This window comes from Sciurus vulgaris (genome assembly GCF_902686455.1).
Source record: "Sciurus vulgaris genome assembly, chromosome: 8".
Taxonomy (NCBI): domain Eukaryota; kingdom Metazoa; phylum Chordata; class Mammalia; order Rodentia; family Sciuridae; genus Sciurus; species Sciurus vulgaris.
In genome coordinates, this window is record NC_136468.1 from 94,125,409 (window position 1) to 94,143,329 (window position 17,921).

Below are 17,921 nucleotides of genomic sequence, written 5' to 3' on the forward strand. Positions count from 1 at the left end.
TGCCTCTTCCTGCGTTACTGCTTAACCCTGGCCAGTTCCTAATTGACCTTATTTCTCAGTTTACATGATTCCTCCTCCAGAAGCTCTTGCTGACATCCCCACTTCCTCTCACTCACCCAATCAAAGTTCTGTGTTTCTCTGGATTCCTATTGCTCACCCCTATAATAGACTTACCTCAATGTAAGAGAATTGCCTTTTGTCTCTCAGTTTTCCCCTCTATTTTAAGTTCCTTAAGGTTAAAATTATTTTTATTGTTGAAGTTCATTAGTAGTTCCTGGAATATAGTGGACACTTGAAAAATATTTCTTGACTTGAGTGTATGCATGAAGTACTGTGACTTTTCTTTACTGTTTCTTTAATGGTTTGCCAGTGTTATCATGTATCAGATCTCCTAATTTCATATAAAAGCTTAACTTCAAAACATGCTAAGTTGTATATACTATTTAAAGAAAAAGGGAAATACAGAATACTATTATGGTTTGCTTCCTTTCAGGTAAGAAGGAAGGAATATAAGAAAATGTGTGTCTATACCTTTATGCAAAAGAAATACAAGAAAGATAAATCAGAAATGAAAGAGATGGTTACCATGCTCATGGAAACAGCATATCACCTGTTAAAGCAAGGAAGATGCTCCATGGGCATTGGTCTTGGCAGTGGGAAACATCCAAGTCAGGAAGAGAACACACACAGCATTGGTCCTAAGGTTCAGAGACAGCACTAACTATCATCCCCACCACACACACTCCCTTATATCATAGAAAACATTCACAAGGAATGCTGTTACAGCTGAAATTGCTGGGAAATTCAGTACTTTTCAATTAAATTATTTTGTTCTTCATTGTTGGAAAGCAGTTACATTTTGAATGTATTACTTCTAATGACATTTCCATGGTTTGTAATTTTTTAATAAATTTCACAGAGGACAAGTGGTAATTTGTATATAAAGAATTTGGTAAACGAGTTTGATGAAAATATAAATAGTCACAATTAGTGTAGAACCATCAATATATTTTTTTTCTTATAAAAGTATCAAATTTATTTCAATATCTGGTTTCATTTTTAAATTTAGAGCTGTTGGACAATTATATAACCTAAAATTCATTCTCAGAGGTGCAGACACATTAATAAGCTATTAAATACAATGAATAAGATTACTGGACCATGCATTTAGAAAAGCCATGTTTAAAACTCACAAGTTCCAGTTATACTACTAACTGAAAGATCCTTTAACTCTGAACTTCCAACTATACCACTCTCATTTTGAATATGATTTATCCTATTTGTGCAAATATTATTATGCCCAACAAAATCTTCCCAAATTTTAAACCTTTCTTTACTATTTAAGAACTTATGACAGCTGTTATAAACTAACTTTGTAAAAAAAAATATCAAATTTACTTTTCACCTCAAACTTGTTGGATCAAGAAGTACAGGACATCACTCCCTATGAGTTATTAAAGAATGGAATAAAACCAAAAGTGCCATCTATATAATCAACAAATTATCTGACAAAACTTTTTATCTACTTCAGTGTTCTAATTAACACAAAAATAAACAGGTTCCAAGATATTACAGCATTTGGCATTTTTACTGCAAGCTTTAAATCAGTGTTATTCTTCTCAACAACTCATCTCTTAAGAAAATGGCAGTGTTCATAAGTACAAAAACTGTTAAAACCAGAAGGTAGTATTCACAAGAGAATTCTTTATAAAATTAGGTTTTAAAAATGAGAATGTCTTGATAATTGCCAGTTGTCTCAAAGGCTAAAATCAGAAAAAAATGAAGAAAATAGACCTATGTACTCACTGATTAATACTACTTTACTTTGAGAAATCTAGAAACGATTACATTCCAAGGAATAAGCAATAATGATAAAAGATGTGATTAATATACTGTATCTCCTTTAAGCCAAAGCAAACTTTTCACCTAGAGAGGATGATTCTTTTATATTCTTAACATCCTTTGTCCAGAACAGGATCCCATTTTAAGCCACTATTTGAATAAAGTTCATAATCTAAACTCATTTTTCTCCATAGGATGTTTTCATTTCAGTACAAAAGCTACAATGGCAAATGACTTAAGTCACTTGTGTTTTTAAGAATTTGCAGATTGGGTATCCCGTATCTGAAATGCTTAGGACTGGAAGTGTTTGTTTTTTTCAGATTTTGGAATATTTGCATATACATGAGATATCTTGAGGATAGACCCTAAGTCTAAACACAAAAATTCATCTGTTTTGTATAGCTTGATGGTAATTTTATATGATATTTTTATATGGCATTTTTAGTGTACTTGTGTTTTGACTGAAACCCTTCAAGAAGTCAGGTGTGGAATTTTCCACTTGTGGATCATGTTTGTGCACAAAACGTTTTGGACTTTGGAGCATCTGGGGTTTGGAATTTTCTGATTAGGGATACTCAACCTGTGTAATAAATGCTTATTTATAATATAATAATTGCCAGTAAATACCAACAAACTTCTATACCCAAGCCTAAACTACAGTACTGAGGTCAAAACTAACATGATTCTTCTATATGGTCAGATTTCATTTACTAAATAATACTATCATGAAATTCAAAGAAACCTTAGTGAGTCCTTCCAAAGTTGAATATTTTCCAAATGATTTTTCTCTGGTTGCAGAGCCTATTCATTCCTTCAGTCCTTTTTCAGTCGTTTGGCTTTTGCAATGTTTTCTTGACATTTTTGTTTCTTCTTTTGCTCCTTCTCCCTGGCTTTAATCATCTTGGCCAATTTCCAGGACAGTACGCACTTGCTAGGAACAGTGGAGTAAGGGCCAAAATAACTGTTGTAAGGAAGCCATATGGGTCTTTTGCAGCCCATTCCACAACATACTCAACCCAAGCCTTTATGTCAAACATCTTTGTAGCAGTCTTAGGAAAACTGGGGGGTAGGCTTATGCTCAAGTAGTGATCTCTAATTTGGTCCAGGATTATCAGTAAGCCAAGCACAATTTCAGATGACCCTTGGTGGTTTGCCTTCTTTAGTTCCACAGTATACTTCTGAGAGGGTTAAATTCTTGCGCCGCGGCGGTCTCTGCCGGACAGCCGGACACCACTTCAGCGACCGCCACCAGCCCCTCTGCATCTCCCCAGAGACGCGGACTCCCCATCAATATATTTTTGATGATTTCTTATGTGTGGTGAAAGTTTAAGTTGCAACTGATACTCTGATATAAGTTTTGAGAGGCAGTTTGGGAAAATAGGTTTTTAGACTTTCTTAAAATGCTTTGTTAAAATTTAGGACGACATTTTCTTGACCTCATTGGTAGATTTAACTTTGCACTCTTTCATAATTATGTTTTCGAAAAAATGCGTAAACTTAGTAGGTGTAGTCTCTGAAAGCTTCATGTATGCCTGTTTTGACCCAAATTTGTAGAAGGATCATGTGTTAAGTTCTCTTTGTCTCCCTTTTTTTGTTCATTTATTGCTAGAGTGACTTTACTATTAAAGTACATGCAAATATGGAAAAAGTAAAGAGCTGGTTACCTATAGAGAGTGAATGATAAAGGGATGGAAAGAAGAGGGAAGATGGGAACATGATAGGAGGGGTGAGGAAGGAGTAGCCCTCTCCTGAGAACCTCTTTGTGTATTGCTTTGATTCGTAGAACCATAGTAATGTTGTGCATACCTGCTCTCCAAAATAAATAGATAAAACAGCAATATGGGAGAACCCAAAGTGGAATGTAAAATGTAATAGCTAAGCCTAACTCTTGTGAATTAATAACATTCACACTGAAGGCAGTGGGAAGAAAGCACTAACTTGAGTATTTTGTCTGGATATTGTGAAGCTGAAGGCAAAAAGAGCTGTGTAAGGGCTGGGGTTGTGGCTCAGTGGTAGAGCACTTGTCTAGCACATGTGAGGCTCTGGGTTCAATTCTCAGCACCACATAAAAAAATAAAGGAATGTGTATCTACCACTAAATTTTTGTTTAAAAAAAGAGTTGTATAAATTGAAACTGTACTCCATGTTAGTGACTGTTGCTCAAAGGGGTGTAGGTTTTGAATTATGAAATGGGTTTATATATGAATAAGGATTAAACAGAGAGGTTAGAATTATGGAAGGGGTGAACCTTGGACTGAAATCAGAGGTAGTATATGAAGTCATGGCTTTAAATCTTTATATCTGCATAGATATACAGAGATCTAAACAGATTTATAGGTACAACAATAAAGTAGATTTGTGTGTATGGTATATAATATCCCCTAGCTCTGTCTGCTAAGAGAGCCTGGGAGCAGACATTCTAGCAATAGTGAGCATACCTACTGCCCAAATTTTGGTTTCTAATTATAATCTCTAATGAAAGGACAGGCTAATTATAAAGCTACTATATGCTTATGTTTTATAATTCTGCTTTTCTTTCTTTCTGGATCATAACTATTGTTCCATGCATGAAGAAGCAATTTTCAAGATTCAAAGCACATCCAAATATAAGGGATTTTTACCGTGTTAGTCATTTTTGTGTTGCTGTGACCAAAATACCCAACAATAATTACTTAGAGGAGTAAAAGTTTATTTGAGCTCATGGTTTCAGGGGTTTAGTCTGTGATGGCCTGATTCCATTGCTCTGGGCCCAAGGTGAGGTACCATCATGGCAGAAGGGCATGATGGAGGAAAACTACTCGGCCTTTTGTGCTCTGAAAACAGAGAGAATAAAGTGGGATGGGGCAGATGCACCCTTCCAGGGTACACTCCCAATGACCTGTCTTCTCCATCCACACTGCATCTGCCTACCGTTACCACCAGTCAGTCCATTCAAACTAGGATGGACTGATTAGGTCACATTTCTCTCAATCCAGCCATTTCACCCCTGACTATTCCTGCATTAACATAGGCACTTTTGGAGGACACCTCATATCCAACCTATAACTTTTATGTTAAAGATAAACATTATAAGGAAAAAAGAATAAAGTACTTTTTAAAAAAGAACCCAGGGTAGTTAGTCCTATTTCTTTATCTTCTGTTTAGTTATGTTAGTCCACCTTTTTGTACAGGTTCCATTGTTACACTTCTGATTTTAATATGTTTGAATATCTTGTAGAGTTTAAATGTCTTGTAGAGTCCTTCCCCTATGACTCTCCTTTTTTACAGTTAAAGTTTGCTTTTTTATTATTGTCTTGCTTGTTTAATATTCTAAATAAACTTTATCCATCTTGTTAGGCTCTAGATGGGGGTGGGGCTTGATATTATGCTGCGGGAAGGAGCATGGTTGATAAATTAACATGGGGAGAACTGATATAACATTGAATTTCTGTGTCTAAGAACAGCATATCTTTCTAGTTGTTCACAATTACTTTGTATATTTCATTAATATTTCATAGTTGTTGTCCTTTGTCACCTTTTCTTTTAAGGTATATGTTGTATACAATAGAATGTCCTGATCTTATATGTATAGTTAGATGAGTTTTGACAGTTGTTTCCACTCATGTAATCACTACCTAAATCATGATATAGAACATTTTTCTCAACTTAGGAAGTCCCCTCTTGGCTTTTCTAGTCCCACCTTCCACACCCCATATAATATTTATATATAGGATTTTTTTTTGTGGAACTATGTTTTCATATATATTGGGTAAATATCTAGAAGTGGAAGTAAAAATTAATGGATTTGCATAAAATAGGCACATTTTAAACACTTTAACATTTTTTGTAGTTTATAAGTTGGGTTCATTGTCTACTCTTTAAAAAAAATTTTTTTTGTAGTTGTAGATGGGCAGAATGTCTTTATTTTATTTGCTTATTTTTGTATGGTGCTAAGGATTGAACCCAGTACCTCACACATGCTAGGCAAGTGCTCTGTTACTGAGCTAGAGCCCCGCCCCGCCAGCCCTTCATTGTCTACTCTTAATTAAAAGGAGATAATCTCTTTATTCACAAATGGGGTGCTTATCTTGCTCCTGCTGTTATTTCACCTTATCTGACTTGAACAGAGCTGGTGATAGCATGATTCACCATTATGAACTTTACGACTTTAGACTGGTAAATATTTTTCTTTTTTAAAAAAATGAAATTATTTAAAAACTAGATATTCCAGCCTTTCCCAAGGAAAGGAGATCAGAGAAGAATTTGATGCTACATGTTCTTCATTGACTCCTTTTCCTTTCAGCCTTTCAGAGGGTAACAATATGGTGCTCCCCTAGATTCAGTTGCCCTTGCATGAAATGGTTTCTCAGTATTTGGAAAGCTTAAAGTCAAGTCCCTTTGCTAAGAAGGTTTAGTGCTTGATTCTGGCCTATCTTTGCCCATTTGTTTTATTTTTGTTATCACTATAAGTTTGTGTTGTTACAGAGAAAACTGAGGCTTAAAATTTGTAAGCAACTTGCCTTAGGTCAGTGATGAGGTGAAGCTAGTAGGAGATGAGCTAGCTGAACTCCCCAACTCCAGTACTCATTCAACCCTGCCAGGCAGGACAGTTTCCAACTAGGCAGCTGAAATTGTGGCTTCAGACCCCAGAAATAAAAATAACAGTTCAGCTGCGGTTTGAGGAGGAACAAGACAATATCAAGGACTGCTTCTTTATTTTATATGGAATCATCTCCTTATTCGGACCCATTTAATACTATCTTTGCACTTCTCTGCATGTTTCTTGTATTTTAATGGAGAACTCTGCAAAATAATTGAAGCCTAGTTTTGAAAGTTGAATGTGTTATCACTTGGCTTGCACAATCTCTGTGCCATAATCTGCAGCAGAATGTTAACAAGTTCAGGTAGGAATTCATGCCTTTATGTTACATTACTTTTTAAGAAGTACTCATTGTCACAGCCCTGTTCTGAGATTCATGAGCTGCTAATATCTGTCCCCTATCAGTGTAGAAGCTTTCACAGTTTCTCTTTCTCTGGGACAAAGGGAAATGGTGTGTGTAATCTTTCATCTGGATATAGAATATATTCAACAAAGAAAAAGCATATGCTAGAAAAGCAGAACAAAGCTTTGGAACCTGAAGGAAGTGTGCATTAAAAGTATTGGAAAATGGAAATCCTCAGTGTTCTGTGTTCAGAGGAGGGAATTGGGCCCAGTGTTGGGCTGTGCTCTCCCACCCAACACTGCAGTCTGTTTCTTCACATTCAGAAGGCTTAAGGTTGCTCTTTGGCCTTAAGTCCTGACAGCTTGAAAATCTTAATATTGAACATTTTTGTTTGGAATTCCTAATAAAAGTGGGAAATTTTCGAGGGGCCATCCTTGTCAGTGTTTAGCTTGGAAGTCATCCTGTCCTTCTGGGGCCTCCAAAACCTAGCCACTTCATCCTCTGTAACACTTCATTATGAGCTGAAAAGGAGCCAGTACAAAAGACCCTATTCTATCTGGGATGGAACAGGACAGTGTGTTTGTCTTGTTTCCCAGGATAGGGTCACCAAACCATTCGCCATCTCCAGTTGGTCTTGTTTATTTGTGTCATGCAAAGGGAACTATATTCTCTAAATTAAGAGTTTAAATATATTTATTACACCCTTTAGAAGGTTTGGCCTCAGTTTGTATCATAGCCTTGTCTTGAAGCACTGAGGTTTGTTTTCTATCAACTTGAGCCTCAAACATAAAAGAGTTTCAGCAGTGGCTGGGATATTACCTGTCATTTTAATGATCAGATGAAGAGAAGTTAAATTATGAGATGACCTGGACAACAACCAGACTTCAGAATCCATTTCAATAGAGTGTTAGTGAGTTTCTCAGTACCCTTGACGGTGGCAAAAAAATATATAAAATGTCAGCCAAGTTTTTCAAGACAGATTAGAGAATTGTCCAATTCCCTCTACTTCTTTAAGTCTAAGGCAAATGTTTATTTAAAAACTTAAAACGAAACAGTTTATGTTCAACCAGATGAGTTTCATTCATTTGGGACAGAACAACCACCAAAAGAGGTAATCTATAGTGTTGTGTCATAGCTAGTGTAGTCTTCATGAAGAACTTTCTTTTGTGTGCCAGTAATCGTAACAGTAACACCAAAAAAAGCAATAAAAAGTTTTATTTATCATCTATTTTAAAGCTAATTTATTTACAGTAATAAAAATAACAGTAGTACTTTTTGACAATTGTTGACATATCCTTATGTAGATTGCAGAAATCCTACAAGGTAGGTACTGTTATTGCCCCACTTTATAGATGATTAGGCAGGGCTGCTTTTGGTTAAGTTAGTCACCTAAGAACATTGAACTGTGGAGCTGAAACTGGAGTCCCTGGAGTCTCAGCCCAGCATGGTACTCTTGATCTCCACACTAGATGGTTTTCAGATTTGAAGCTTGGTCCTTCCAGGTGATATAGTTAGCTGTTGACTTGTCTACTAGATGACCACTTAGAACAGAAAGCTAATCATGTGGCCTTGTCTAGCAGAGATAGTGAAAGAAACTGACTTTTATTTTTTTTTAATGGCTGTATTTAGCATTCACTTGACTTAACTATAGGTACTTTGAAGGTAAGTTCATAAAAGTTGGATAGAAATGGAGTTAGGTAGCAATTAAGAAATAAGATTTCTTATTTGTATGGAAAGTGATTGCTATTCCTTATGTCTCCAGATGAGACTTTGTTTTTTCTTTTTTAAGTAATGGCTACCCATATGCTGCTCATAAGAGACAAGAGAAAACATCAAAGAATCCTAGAAGAGACTGAACCAGAGAGTGTCATGGGAGGTTGTTAAAGGATAATTTCACCAAGGGGAAAATTTTTACAGATCAAACTGGCATATGGGAGTTATTCGTTTGTCTCTTCCAGAAATAGCTGAAAGGAATACAACAGAAATCATTCTTGTTTGAACATACATAAGGGGATGATTTCAGCTGAGATGCTTAAATAATTTTGAACTTTTTAAGTTTAGCATGTGTAGGGTTTTCATGAATATCACTAAGACCCATGATTCAGTAACAGAGGGTTAGAGGTTAATTCATTCTGCATTGTGAGCTGTATTCTTCAGGATAAAACCTTTGGGGAAAGTGAAGATTTGTTTTTGAACGCTGGCAATTAGTCATACCAAGTTGTGTTATATAACCAGTCATTGGCCATGACCTTCAAAGAAAAGTGTTGGCCTGCCATTTGCTGAAAGTTTTGTTGGGGGGCGGGTAGACAGGGAAGGTGGGGAGAGCATGCATATTCAATAGAAAGTAACAGAAAGTGGGGCTGGGGAGATAGCTCAGTTGGTAGGGTGCTCGCCTCACAAGCACAGGGCCCTGGGTTCAATCCGCAGCACCTCAAAAAAAAAAAAAAAAAAAAAAAAAAAAAGGAAGGGAGGAAGATAGGAGTGGGAAAGGAAAGGGAAAAAAGAAAAGAAAGAGAAAGGCCATTACTTTAGATCTAAACAGGCTATTTTGGGGCAAGAAACTTGGTACTCATTTTGGGGAGAAAATGCTATAAAGGCACATTATTGTAAAAAAATAAATAGTTTTTCTGATAGAATTAAATGATAGCAGACTAAGTTCTTCTCACTGGCAAAATGGAAGGTCACTCACTGTATATCCTAAGTCTTTAATTTGTATCTATGAACATTATGGCTCTGGCACATTCAACCCATTTTCTTGTACATGAAAAGCCACATTACCTCAACCTGAACTTACTCCTATAAACACAAGTTCTTTTATGACCTGCCTAGCTGTATCTCTGCTTGACACATAGACACTGTCTAGAGACATTGCTGCTGTGCAGGAAGGCCCATGTTACTTACAGACTTCGGCTGGGTCTGCCTACCTGAACAGCCTCAGGAGCAACAAACGGCACAGCTGAGAAGCTACTGGTTTTATTTTCATGCAGGTTAAAAGTGTCACCTGCCCTGAGGGTTTATCTTGGAGTTTGGTGCCAAAATCTTTCCTGATTCCAGAATGATGACAGCCACTAACATTTATGTGATATTCTAGCCTTTCCAAATCATTGATATGATCTCATTTTATCTTTATAGGAATTTAGAAAGTAAAAACTGTCAGGCATATCACATATACTGCTTCAGGCTTTTTTTGTTTCCTACTCACACAAATTTAAGCACATATTTTCCAGAAGAATTCACTATCAATTTCTTAATAGGTTAAGGTCCTCTTGTTGTTTCTTATTTTCCTTCTATTTTGTTATTCTCTGGGGAGGTTTTCCAACAATTGTTTTACACACATTTAGGCATCAGCAAGCCCTCCAGAGAGCCTGTGCAGAACATGTTATTACTTTTTTTTCTTTTTCCATAAGACTTAATAAGATGCAAATTTTTGACTTGTCCCTTTTTCTTCTTTTACCTACCTACCACCAGTGCCGTTTTGCCTGGAGAAATATTGACCCAAAGTCCTGAGTCAAGTGCAGTCATGGCCAGGGGTTATAGAAGGCCTCTTGGATGTTTGAGTAGATTTTGGAAGATAGGGGTTGGACCAAGAAGCTGGCAGAGGGATTCCTGGCAGTGTATTATATGTGTGCAAGGCATAGGGGTGCGGACTCTGGAGTGAGTTCCAGGAACATGCACAGACCAAGGGGGATATGGTGAAGGTCTTGTGCCTATGAGGGGAGACTGGGAAGAGGCTGATGTGAAGGCCAGGCCAGATTGTGGGAACTGTAGTCTTTACCCTGGGAAACTAAGTAGAGGCATTAAAGACTTTAGAGTAGAAGAGCAATATGTTTGCTGTCCCCTTTCATAGTTAAGTTTTGCTTCTATAAAACTTATGTATATTCACAGTCATGCATCACTTAATGATGAGGATGTGTGGTTTTGTCATTGTGCAAACATCATAGAGTGTACTGATACAAAGTAAGATGACTACAACAGCAGTAGGCCGCATCATCTTATAGGAACACCATCCTATATGCAGTTGGCCATTGACTGAAATGTCATTATACAGAACATGACTTTGTGAGTATGCATACATCTGATACACACAAGGTCAGGGTTACATGGTCACCTTTTCTGGGCACTTTGCCTTTTAGGTTCTTTTGCTACTCACCTGACCTGCTGCCAGTTTCAATTGCATTCAGTTCAGTGAACATTTAGTAAGAAATATCTTGGAACCCTGCAGGAACTGATTTGGTACATTGTATATTTATGTGGACTTAAGGAAAACATGAGGATTTGAGTGATCAAAGACTTTTCTGAATTTAAACTTGGCAAACATCCTCCCCGTCCTACACTACCCTGTTAAATGATTCCTGTTTTGACCCACCATGGTCCTGTCTACCCAGTTGGTGGGAGTTCCATATCACATCTATTCCTGCCTTTTTCCGGAGGTGCCAGCCTTTGAAATAGGACGGCAGACTAGAACTAAGTGCTATGGTGGCCTGCCCCCTCCTACTCTCCTTTATATTTTTTATCGTATTAAATATATCCTCTTGCCTCATTATAGCAGTACTTATGGTGCATGTCATTGAAAACAGAGATCTATTTTTTCTCAGGCTGTCCTTGCTAGTTTTATGGAATCCAGAAGGAGCCTTCAGATATACTAGTAAGGAAATATTTTTCACTATTTAAGTGACATATATTAATATGAAAACAGCACATATATGACATGGTAACCTTGTGGGGGTCCCCCCCCCCCTTTTTCCTACCCTTCTCTTTTGTTTGTTTCTGTTTTGTATTACTTTTTGGTCTTTTGGTTGACCATGGCATCAGCTCAAATCCATTAGATAAACAGATAATAGGTAGATTGGGTGATTGTCTAAAGACAAAAAAGCATTCTATCACTATCCTTCCTTGATCTCTGACTTTCCCTATGTGTAGACTTCTCCCATTTATCTTAGATACTTAGTTTCTCTAATTTTCTTGTGCATTGATTTTTCTTTCCATTTTTTTATTAAAAATCATAAATTTACATAGGGCAATGTTGTTTGATTCATTCTGTTATTTTTTCCCTTCCCCCCATCCCTCCCACCCCTCTTTTCTCTCTATACAGTCCTTCCTTCCTCCATTCTTACCACCCTCTTTATCCCTAACCCTAAACCTAACCCTAACCCTAACGCTAACCCCTCCTACCCCCCATTATATGTCCTCATCCGCTTACCAGTGAGATCATTCGTCCTTTAGTTTTTTGAGATTGGCTTATCTCACTTAGCATGATATTCTCCAATTTCATCCATTTGCCTGCAGATGCCATCATTTTATCATTCTTCATGGTGGAGTAATATTCCATTGTATATATATGCCACAGTTTCTTTATCCATTCATCGACTGAAGGGCATCTAGGTTGGTTCCACAATCTGGCTATGGTGAATTGAGCAGCTATGAACATTGATGTGGCTATACCTCTGTAGTATGCTGATTTTAAGTCCTTTGGGTATAGGCCAAGGAGTGGAATAACTGGGTCAAATGGTGGTTCCATTCCAAGCTTTCTGAGGAATCTCCATACTGCTTTCCAGAGTGGCTGCACTAATTTGCAACTCCATCAATTTTTGGTATATTTGCATTGAAATCCCTTTTTCCTATAGTGATTGTGCTAAACTATGAGAGATACAAACCAGAGTAAGATAAAATCCTCAGCACTGGCAAGTCTGCTAGAGTAGAGGCACAAATAAAGATTCCAAACCAGGTGTGATGCACTCTCATAAGTAGTGTATGGGAGGTTTGGGAACTAGGGCATGACTTTGGGCTTGAAGCATAAGAAATTTTACAGAGGTGACCTGGACAGGCTGAAAGCTATGAACATGGACTTAGAGCCATATTTTGGTTGGGTTTGTATCCAAGATCTAGCACTAACTGGCTGTTTGCCCTGGCATGAGTTATTTAACCCCTTGGTACCTGAGTTTTCTCATCTGTAAAGTGAAGATAATAATGGCGTAATCTTATAAGATTGTTATCAGTATTGTTATGTGTCTCATTTAGAATAGCATTTGTCTCTTAAAAGCACTTGATAATTATTAGCTGTTGTTATTATGGTTTCTTTTTTATCTTTTTTTTTTTTTGTACTGGGGATTGATGCCAGGGATTCTTAACCATTGAGCTACATCCCCAGCCCTTTTTATTTTTTATTATGAGACAGGGCCTTACTAAGTCGCTGAGACTGACTTTGAACTTGCCTCCTGCCTCAGCCTCCCAAGCCACTGGGATTACAGGTTTGTGCCATCAAGCCCAGATCCGTGTTTCTTTAGTCATTATCATAGTTCTTATTATTCATTAAACTGATTCCTGAAGAACATGAATTCAAAGGAAATTAGGGGAGGACATTCCTGGCAGAGGACATGTTTTAATTAGAGCAAAGGAGAAACCAAATTTTGTTCAGAAAACCAACTATAAGATCTTTAGAGTCAGAGATGTATAATAGAAAGTATGAAGATGTTCTAACCGTGATTGCTGAATGATTAGATGACTTCATTTTCAAATTTTTATAAACACTACTGTGCATCCTATGTATTTCAAGAAATTATTCCCACTTGCTTGTTGGCTGAGTCTAAGGGGCTAGAATCAAAGAACTTGCTTCTACTCCTGGCTTGCCCTTTAAGAAGTTCTTGATTCAGAAGTTCACTGGTGACTCTTTGGTACCTCTTGATATCAGTGGTTCTTAGTCTAAGTGTTTTTATATAAATGGAACTATTTCTAATACTTCTGTACTATTCCATTTTCCCATGTTATTCTGACACTGATACCAATGTCATCATAATTGTTTAACTGTTAAATATCTTTTTAAAATCAGTGGTACAAATTCCCCATCCTTATTATTTTATTCACTATTTCTTGATTCTTTTCATATACTTATTCTAATACTAGGAGCTTTAGCATCATACTATCAAGTTTAAAACAGTCTTGGGAATTTAGATTGGAAGTGCAGTAAAATTTGAAGTCAGTTGAATCTTAATGTATTTTTGTCCATCTATTCAAATCATTAATGTCAGTCTATAAACATTTCATTCTTACCCTGTAGGCCTTGAAATTTATTTTTTAGTTTTCTTTTCCCTAATTATTTATTCTAAAAAAATTAATGAGTATATTTTTCAATGTAATGTTTTCTAACTAAATATTATTAATGCAGAGAAAAGTTATCAACATTTTTATATTTATGTTTTGCATGTGTGTGTATGTGTAAGAGAGAGAGAGAGAGAGAGAGAGAGAGAGAGAGAGAGAGAGAGAGATATGCTGGGGATTGAACACAGGGCCGTGTGGATATTAAGCATGTACTCTACTACTGAGCTATGCCTCCCATCCCATATATTCTGTAATCTTCCACCTGTTCTAATAGACTGTTATTTCATATTCTTGGAAAATTTTTAAGTATGCCCTCATAGTATCTAGAAATTATCACAACCTTTTTTCTAAGGCATACATTTCCTTTTATCTTATTGCATTGCTTTGAACAGTGATAAATAATAGTAGTGATAACTATCCAAGCTCCTCATCTTTAACCTAATGTGATTATTTATATTTGCTTTGCTTAAACATTTTATGTGGTCTATTAATTTCAGGTAGTTATTCCTAGTTCACTAGGCTTTCTAAAAAAAATCAAAAGTGGATGTTGAATATTATCCCCTGTTGAGACCCTTTTTTGATATATTGATTTGAGGAAATTACAATAATTGATTTGTTTTTCTTTCCTGGGTTAAATTTTTTCTTATTATATTTTTAAAAATATAATACTGAGTTTGATTTTGCTAACATCTTCATTTGAATTTTTGCACATACATTTGTGTGTGAGACTGTCCCAGAGTTTTCTCCTATGTGAATTTGTACCCAGGGTTTTGTGAGGTTTTTGTAGCACAGTTATGCTAACTTTGGAAAACAGATCTCCATATGCTCATGTTAAATGTCCTACCACCATCCAGCATTTTGAGAAAGTTACCTAGTTACCTTCCTTATGATCTTTCTTTAAATAATTTTCCTCTGATTTTTGTTGTAATTAAATTTTATCTTCTATGAACTCCTGGAACTTTCCCAACTTCTAGAAGATTGATTTTTATCTTTTTTCTTAGCATCATTGGAAAAAGCATAAGCTTCCACTTTATTACTTCACTTACTTCTAGTTGTAAATCTTATCCACTCCTCTGAGCTTCTTCCTCTCCTTTGTAATTACATTCTAGATTCCTATAGAGGCATTCATCAGTTCTGAATTCTTTTTAAGCAATGTAAGGATCTTTTTAAATAGTTTAAGGACTTATCTTTACAGATGGTTCTTTAAGTTACTCCTATGTTAATTTCTTTTTTACTGACATGAACCCTCAGTCATTTCCCCAAACTTATTCACTTTCCTTTTGAGCAAGAAATGAAGTAACTGTTGAGTTCATGGGGTACAAATTATAATCTCATTTTTGCCAGCCTAAAACTCTTATTTTTTGAACAGTAATTCACAGTACATTGCTGTATGCCTTTCTCTTCCAACAGGAAGAAGCAAGATAATGGAATAGTTTAGGACATGAATTTTGGAATTAGCATATAACATATTTGAATTCAGATTCTAACACTCACTATGTGTCTGACTTTGAGCAAATCACTTGAACCTTTTAGAGCCTAGTGTCATCATCTGTGAAATGAGACATTTAATAACTTCCAACTTAGGTCTCTGTTAATGAGCAAATGAGTAAAGTAAGCAGCACTTTGAAAGGCACATAGGTACTCAAGATGGTACTGGGGTAATTATTATTCAACTGTCACTTATAAGCCCCTCATCTTCTCCCCTTGTATACCAGCCTTCCTTTTCATGTTGTAAAACTATATCCAGTTTTTTACATCTTAGAAACTGTAGTCTGGACCTCTAGTTATTTGTCTATATTATTTATACAATATATCATTCAACATTTTCACTATATCCCTCAGTACTTCTTTTGAGCTCCCTCAATTTCTGCCTTCTGTGTTTCTTGCCCTGTGCTTTGGTAAAAACAAGCACTGCGCAGGAGACCCAGCTTCTACTCCCAACAGCGTCATTGGCTAATTGATTAATCTTCTTATCATTTATTATAATAATTGCCAATTATAGAGCATGACTTCGTGTCTGATGCTTTCTATAGCATATATTTTACTACTCACAATTATTTCTTAGGAAGATATTTCCATTTTGCAAGTGAGGACATACTCAAAGGTATTAAGTAACAGGTCCGGGAGCTTATTTGGGTCTGTGGTTTTTCTGGGGCACAGGAATACAACTTTTTACCTACTCTACTATTCCAAGTTATGAAGACCAAGGTCAAATGAAATTGTTTTATAAACTACAATATGACGTAAATGAAATGGCCTGGTGAGCATAGCATTTCCTCCTAGCCACCATTCTTTCACTCTTAAACTTGCTAGCATGTGGGTTGTACCAGGAGCTGGTTATCTTCATTCCCTCTGGGTTTTCACATCCTTTTTGTCCTCCATTCTCTTGTTTTCTCCCCACTTTCTCCTAGGGTGTTCCCAGGGAGTTGCTTCTCCAGGTAGCACTTACTCTCTGTCTCCTTGCCTTAGCCAGAGAACTCTCTTCTCTCAGATGTCTTCTTGCTCTATTTCAACCCAGCACTGTTGTATTTGACATGAGTTTTTTTTTTTTCTTTTTTATAGATTTCTTCTTTTTTTAATTAGAGCGTTATGGTTATATGTAATAGTTGGGTTATATATAATAGTTGGTTTTTATGGTTATATGTAATAGTATGGTTATATGTAACAGTTGTAGACTCATACATGCATGGAAATCAATTTCAGTTCATGATGTCTCCCCTTTTCCTTCCCACCCTCCCTCCCTTCTCCCATTCTTTCCTCTACTCTACTAGACATCCTTTCACTCATCTATTAATTTATATTTGATTGGTTCTTTATGTTATCTTATCCTTCCCTCCCTCTTTATTTTATTCTAGATTCCTCATATGAGAAAAAAATTTGACCTTTGAGTTTCTGAGTTTGGCTTACTTTACTTAGCATGATATTCTCCATTTCCATCCATTTACCAGCTAATGCCATAATTTTACTCTTTTTATGGTTGAGTAGAATTCCATTGTAAATATTATATATATAATATTACATATATTATATATATCACAATTTCTTAATCCATTCATTGACTGATGGGCATCTAGGTTGATTCTATAATTTCCTATTGTGAATTGTGCTCCTAAGAACACTGAGGTGACTGTATCACTATAGTATGCTGATTTTAGATCTTTTCAGAAAATACCAATGAATGGGATAGCTGGGTCACGTGGTGGTTCCTTCTCAATTTTTTTGAGGAATCTCTATACTCCTTTCCAGAGTGATTGTAGTCTTCAGTTCCACCAACAATGTATAAGTGTTACTTTCTCTCCACAACCTCACCATCATTTCTTATTGTTCATATTCTTGATCATTGACTTTCTGACTGGAGCGAGATGAAATCTTAGTGTAGTTTTGATTTGTATTTTCCTGATTGCTAGAGATGTCAAAACATTTTCTCTTTTCTCTTTCTTTCTTTTTTCTTTTTCTTCTTTTTTATTTTTGTACCAGGGATTGAACCAAGAGCCACTTAACCACTGAGGCACATCCCTAGCCTGTTTTCTTTTTTATTTTAAAACAGCATCTTGCTAAGTTGCCTAGGAACTCGATAAGTTGCTGAGGCTGAATTTGAACTTTTGATCCTCCTGCCTTAGGCTTTCAAGCTGCTGGGATTACAGATGTGCACCACCACACCTGGCTTGAACATTTTTTCATATATTTGTTGGTCATTTGTGTTTCTTCTTTTGAGAAGTTTATGTTTAGTTCTTTTACCCATTTATTGATTGTGTTACTTGGGTTTTTGGTGATTTTTGTGTGTGTGTGTGTGTGTGTGTGTGTGTGTGTGTGTGTGTGTGTGTTAGGTTTTTGAATATTCTGGATATTAATTCCCTGTCAGAGGGGTAGCTGGCCAAGATTTTCTCCCATTCTGTAGGCTCCCTCTTCATGCTCTTAATCATTTCCTTTTCTATGCAGAAGCGTTTAGTTTGATGGCATCCTACTAATTGATTCTTGATTATATTTCTTGCACTTTGGGGGTCTTATTAAGGAAGTCAGTGTCAGCACCTATATGATAGAGTTTTCATCTAGTAGTTCTAA

The 17,921-nt window shown here is 36.3% G+C and overlaps 1 protein-coding gene and 1 pseudogene across 9 annotated transcripts in view; one reads left to right on the forward strand and one right to left on the reverse strand.

The window, feature by feature from the left end:
• BBS9 (Bardet-Biedl syndrome 9) overlaps nt 1–17,921 on the forward strand; it is a 457,168-nt gene that overhangs the window by 419,221 nt on the left and 20,026 nt on the right. The gene's annotated exons all lie outside the window — the stretch shown is intronic.
• Nucleotides 1,088–3,119, reverse strand: LOC306668510 (small integral membrane protein 15-like; annotated as a pseudogene). The gene has a single exon. The product of its transcript is annotated as a small integral membrane protein 15-like (transcript).